The 6,219-nt window shown below is 38.8% G+C and overlaps 1 pseudogene; it reads right to left on the bottom strand.

Moving 5' to 3' along the window:
- Positions 1-4,914: 4,914 nt before the first annotated feature.
- On the bottom strand, positions 4,915-5,852 carry LOC132405268 (elongation factor 2b-like; annotated as a pseudogene).
- Positions 5,853-6,219: the final 367 nt, after the last annotated feature.

Here is a 6,219-nt window from a genome sequence, read left to right as displayed (position 1 = left end):
ATAACTTCATCATCAAAGCACTGGCACAAGCCTTTACTATACGATAATAAAAACTGAAATTGCTGGAAATATTCAGCAGATCAGGCAGCATGCCTCCGATCAAAGAGAGATCCACTTCTGAAGAAGGGTCTTCAACATGAAATGTTAACTATGTTTCTCTTTGCCACAGGTCAACATTTACCAGGAGCAGATCTCCGTGTGAAGAATTCCAGAACAAAGCTGACTTCAATGCAACCAGTGAATCCATGTGGTACTGAGTCCTCCAGTCTTCAGTAGCGGGACCAAGCAAACCCCAACTGCAGAACTGTTTTGGTAGCTGATTAAGTTATTCCCCAAGACAACTGACTATCTAAGCTGTTCGGCCTTTTGAGGTGTCTGTAAATGACATTAAATGGCATAAAAGTCTTGTTCAAGAATATTCAAAGCTATATTAAAATACAATTAAAAATCTAAAAATGATAATAAAATATTTTAAAATAAGAAATATTAAAATTCAAAACAGCAGAAAATTATTTAAAAAACAATTAAATACGTTTAGGTAAAATCAACCAATTCAGAAAATTGTACCTCTTGTTTTACCTTCTTCCCTCACAGCTATTGATCTCCAATAAAATAAACATTTTCACTGTCATTAGGGATTCAGTATTCAGATTCCTTAGTATTATTATTGGGAAATTGCAACATATGATGTTGTTGTCATTGGACTTAATCATGGTCCAATGTTGGAGTAAAGTAGGGAATCGGCAGAAAGTTCTTCTTAAGAAGTTTGAGTTCCATATTCCTGCACACCTACATGGCACAGATGCAACCAGAGCAGGCAAAAGGAAAATAAATTTTTCAGCGGCCTCACCTCTACTTCTTGCTAAAATGGATTCAATACTTGTTGAAAGATCCTTAATCAGTTGTAATTTGTTTATTCTAACCTCAAATTTCAAATTCCAGACCTCAGACAACCCTGGCTCCATTTCTTTTAAGATTATAGCGTTATAGTACATTAAGTCAAAAGCTTCCATTTAATTAGTAAGGAATGGCAGATTATGGTCATTCTTAAATCACTGCACTTCAACTAAATATATACTTGGAAATCATGCCTTTATGACAAAAAGTCAGCCAAAACTAATTTCCAGCTAGTTCTGAGGTGTTGTCATATGGGAACTGAAGAAGGAAATTAATATGCTAATTAGCAATTTCCCACAAAGCATGATATAGTACTAAACATTTTGGTTTTAGTTATGATGACTGGGTGATACATATAAACTAGAAGTGAATCACACAAACAGGACACAAAGTTCATGTAATGTCAAATTCATATTTTATAAAGATTCATCTTGTCTCCTTCACCTTTGTACTTTTGTCTCTACTAAGTCCAGGGTTGCATTTGCATTTTTTAACACTTTCTTAACATGTTAGTACTTTCAATGAACTTAGCACCCTCAAACAACCCTGTTCTTGAACCTTTATTAGATTGCATCTGGTAATTTACCTCTTCTCAGTCTTCCCACCAGAATGCTTTCAATGGGAGAATTAGGTTCCATCAGGCACCTAACCTCTAATTCCACCAACCTCACTGAGGCTCGTTGATGTACATTAGCATTCTCCTCACATTCACTGTAGGTTTTGTGCCATCAGCAGATTTGAGAACTGCCATATATACCCATGTTCAAGAATTTCATATACATTAGGGTAAAAAATGATTCCAGGATCAAGTCCTAAGATATTCCACAAACTAAATTCTCCAACACAACACTGTTTCAACTTTTGTGGTCCTCTGGCACTGGTAGATATCCATCCAGGTGTGAGGTTTACTGTCCGGAGAGATGAACAGGACTGAAGTGCACCACGGGACCAGACTGTTCCAAACCAGGACAAATAGGTGGGATATGTTTGCTTCTGAGGATAGGGCAGATAACCTTAGATCTTGATCCCAGACCACAATTCCAGAGTGTGTAAGATGGTGGAATGTCTAATGCAAGGGGTAGGATTTGAGCCCTTAGTGCAGGTAGGAAAACGGTATTTTTCCTCCTATGGTGAGCATACCACATTCTCCTGAACCTTCTCTACATACTCATCTCCTTCCAACTTGACAAAGTATGCGGCAACTCTGTGAAAAGTCAGCCAAGCCAAAAAGAAGTTGCCAGTCAGGAACCCAAAATTTTTCCACAGTTATATTTTGTCTATGGTAATGCTTATTTGATGGTTTCAGAATTTAATGTTCATGCAAGAAGAATGACAAGATCAGAATATGCTGCTAATATGATGCTTTCTTTGACCATTTGCTTGTACTGATTTTTAATTATTTTGAAACTGCTTTTATATTCTGATATGTGATGAGATTTTTGAAAATATCTGTGTGATTTCTGTGTTATGCTAATTCACTAAATTCTATGTTTAGTTCAAGAATAATCTGTTTATAGTGATACTGTGGATGAGGTTCACAGCTGCTGCACTGTTTCTTGGTACCACTAGCTTTCTAATGATGGACATTATCCTTTAGCTAAAGTGTAATCTTTTGTGATTATGACTATTACTGAGAGCTAAATTTAGGCCGGTTTGTAGCTATAGCATCACAGAACATGTTTGTAAATGTACACTCACTGGCTACTTTATTAGGTACCTCCTGTAATACATAAAGTGGCCACGGGTTGTGTATGTTGTTCGTGCTCTTCGGCTGCTGTACCCATCTATTTCAAGGTTCAATATGTTGCGTGTTCAGAGATGATCTTCTGCACACCACTGCTGTAAGGAGTGGTCATTTGAGTTACTGTCGCCTTCCTGTCATGAGTCTCGCCTTTCTCCTCTGACCTCTCTCGTTAACAAGGTGTTTCGTTCCACAGAACTGCCACCCACAGGATGTTTTTGTTGGTTTTTGCACCATTTTCTGTAAAGTTCAGAGACTGTTGTGTGTGAAAATCCCAGGAGATCAGCAGTTTTTGAGATACTCAAACCACCTCGTCTGGTACCAACAATCGTTGCCCAGTCAAAGTCTCGTGGGTCAGATTTCTTCCCCATTTTGATGTTTGATCTGATCAACAACTGAACCCTTTGACCATATCTGACTTGTATGACTGACCGTAGTGAAAACTGAGAGGAAGCTACTGACATGATGAAGGAAACCTTGAACTCTGCAAGAGATGGAGGACTTTCATTGTTGCCCTAAATGTCAGCAGTATAACAGGCAATAATAGTTGGTAATAGTTAGTAACAGCGAGTGTATAATATCATTGTCTGGCCCACTCTGTGGTTTCATTAAATTGCTCTGTTACTTGGTTATGTGTCCAAAGATGAGAAGAAATTATAGACATTAATACCTCATTAGTGGCTGAATGTGATTGAACATCTTGTTATCTTGTTATGGCATACATGTTTAATGCAAATCAATCGCATAATCTATCCACTGTAATCTGCACATGTTTAAAAGATTGAAAGGTCACTTCCAAGTAAATTTCAAAACTGAATCTGTTGAGCTTTGATCATCAAAGTTGCAATTAATTCCTATCGCACTTCCTAGTTTCTGTGTTTTATTTGCTATCATGCCTCTCAGCTGGAACTATCTCTCACCAAATAGACAAAGCAAAGCAAAGGAGAAAAGAATGGAGTGATTGGGAGAATAAAAAGGTAATATTCAGATAGAATAGAAAGAAACTTAGTCAGTTAATTGAACAAAGACCTTCTCCATGGCCTCAAGCAAAACCTTCCAATATGTATGCCCAGATATTGCTGGTAAATATGGATGTTTCTAAGTAGAATTAATGATCCACACTTAGCCATTGAAGCAGAAGTGGTTCCCTTATTACTTAGTCAGATGTGGGATACAATATAACCAACAGGCTTGGGATGCCAAATCAATCAGGTCACTCCGCTCCAATATCGGCATACTGTATATCTGCAGAACACATTTCCACTAAGGGAACACATCTCTGGGATCCTGCACTAGGCACAGGATCTAGAACACTGGTGACCTCAATGGGGATTGTAGAACTGCTAACTGAGAAGAGGAAGATAAGATCCATTGATGTAAATTACTTCTGTTTAATTTAATATTTTTAAATTATTTATAATAAATATTTTACACTGTTTTGCCATTTTGGTTTTAACAATTTTATGTACTTTGATGTAACCATTTTTAATTGTCCTTGAATATCAGAGGCACTTAAGAACATTCAGTAATCTAGTTATCTTTACTACTAGTATTGCAGTTTCAGGGCTGTGGAGATTTCTTAGTTACGTGCCAAAGGCTCTGCTGCTACTTAGCCCTTGCCACTGACGCTTCTCCGCTTCCAGGCTTGCAAAGTTCAAGTATCAAGATGACATTTCTGGCCAAGGGGCCGTGCCATCAGGATTGATTATCTTTCATACAAGCTCTCTGATTAAAATTAAAACAGAAACAATTCATCTTTTTTAACTACCTTTAAGATAGATACATCCTCAATTATGATACTCAAGGAAAATATACACTCAGTGGCCACTTTATTGGGTACAAGAGTGGAACCTAGTGTGCTGCTGCCATCCATCCACTTCAAGTTCCAACATTCAGAGATGCTCTTCTGCATACCACTGTTGTAACATGTGTTTATTTGAGTTACTGTTGCCTTCCTGTCAGCTTGGACCAATCTGCCCATTCTCCTCTACCTCTCATTAACAAGGCATTTTTGCCTACAGAACTGCCACATACTTTTACCTTTTTTTTTGTTTTCACACCATTCTCTAAACTCTAGAAACAGTTGTGCGTGAAAATCCCAAGGGATCAGCAGTTTCTGAGATACTCAAACCACCCTATCTGGCACCAACAATTATTCCATGGTCAAAGTAAATAGATCAACATTGTGTATTAATACTTCAGTAATATTTGAGTAATATTGTAAATATGTATATGTTAAATATTCTTTGTTTGTATAATTCAAAATGGGTTATATTTTAAAATGTGAATGGCATACAAATGAGCTGCGATAAAAGTAAAATGAAACCAAAACACATTATCTGTGGCTCCATGTTTCTCTTTTGATTAGTTTTATGTTTTGGTGCTACAAAACACAATAGTGGCGATGAAGAAGGAATCCAAGGCAACTTGACAGAAAGCTTCTTGCCATCAGCATTTGTGGCTGACTTGCCAGCAGGAGGATCAAAATACCTGTCACACCATAGTTTTCTCATCATATCTTCCATTTCCTTGGCATGCTTATCTGGAGAGAGGGAAGCTTCACCTTTGCCAGCAACTTTGGCAACATACATTTCCATAAACTACTTCAGGGTGAAGGCCCATCCATGAAGTCCAGAACCAAAATCAACTGTCCCAAAATTTGGATCTACTGTGATGTTGCTCATGGAACCACCCGCAACTTCTCCATAGGTGGAGAGGACGACATTGACATTCTCCATATTGTGCAGGAAAGTCCAGTACAGCTCCTCAGGGACAAGCTGCAGTTCCAGCAAAGCCCAGTCCACTTTGTTCACCATTAGAACTGGTTTGACTTGCCCAACAATGGCCTAATGGAGCATGATTTTATTCTGTATACAAACCCCTGAGACACAGTCTACCATAACTAGAGCACTTTCAGTTACACACAGAGCAGCTGTCATTTCAAAGCAGAAATCAACTTGTGCAAGTGAGTAAATCAGGTCGATAACAAAGCCACTACCGTCCTTACAGTGTTTAATGAAGGCCAAATTTTGTTCCTTGAGCTCATAACCTTTCTTGTTCATCCTTGCATGTGTCAGAGAACCTGGTTGCACCAGCCTGAGAGGGTCAGTGAGAGTGAAATTACATGGTCAGCACATTCAATCATGGACATGCTACAGATGTTGGACTTTTTGCCCATTATCACACGGATCTTGTCTTCTGTGAAGTTCACCATCTCGCTGGATTGAAGAGGATCATGTGGCTCTCAGATTCAGCTGTAGGACGAGCTATGCCAGTCACCTAGGTGTGGACAAAATGAAAGTGGTGGCTCCAAGCATTGCCTAGTGGCCTGGGATAAATCAGCAGATTGAGCAGCTTACCACGCATGTTTCGTGATGCCACCACATCCAGACAATCCAGAGCTGTCAAGATTACTTCCTGCATTCCCAGAGTCAACTCCCACAACCACCGTGGAGGAGGCTTCACAACCTAAGATTGTTTCGCAGTCACTAGTCTCTCCTGCCAAGCAGAGTAACGCCCTTATCAAGAAAGACATTAAACAACAGGAGGAAGAAATCCTCCACAATGATTAAATCTTTAGG

Source organism: Hypanus sabinus, chromosome 15, assembly GCF_030144855.1.
Source record: "Hypanus sabinus isolate sHypSab1 chromosome 15, sHypSab1.hap1, whole genome shotgun sequence".
Classification (NCBI taxonomy): domain Eukaryota; kingdom Metazoa; phylum Chordata; class Chondrichthyes; order Myliobatiformes; family Dasyatidae; genus Hypanus; species Hypanus sabinus.
This window is presented reverse-complemented; position numbering and strand designations above follow the sequence as displayed.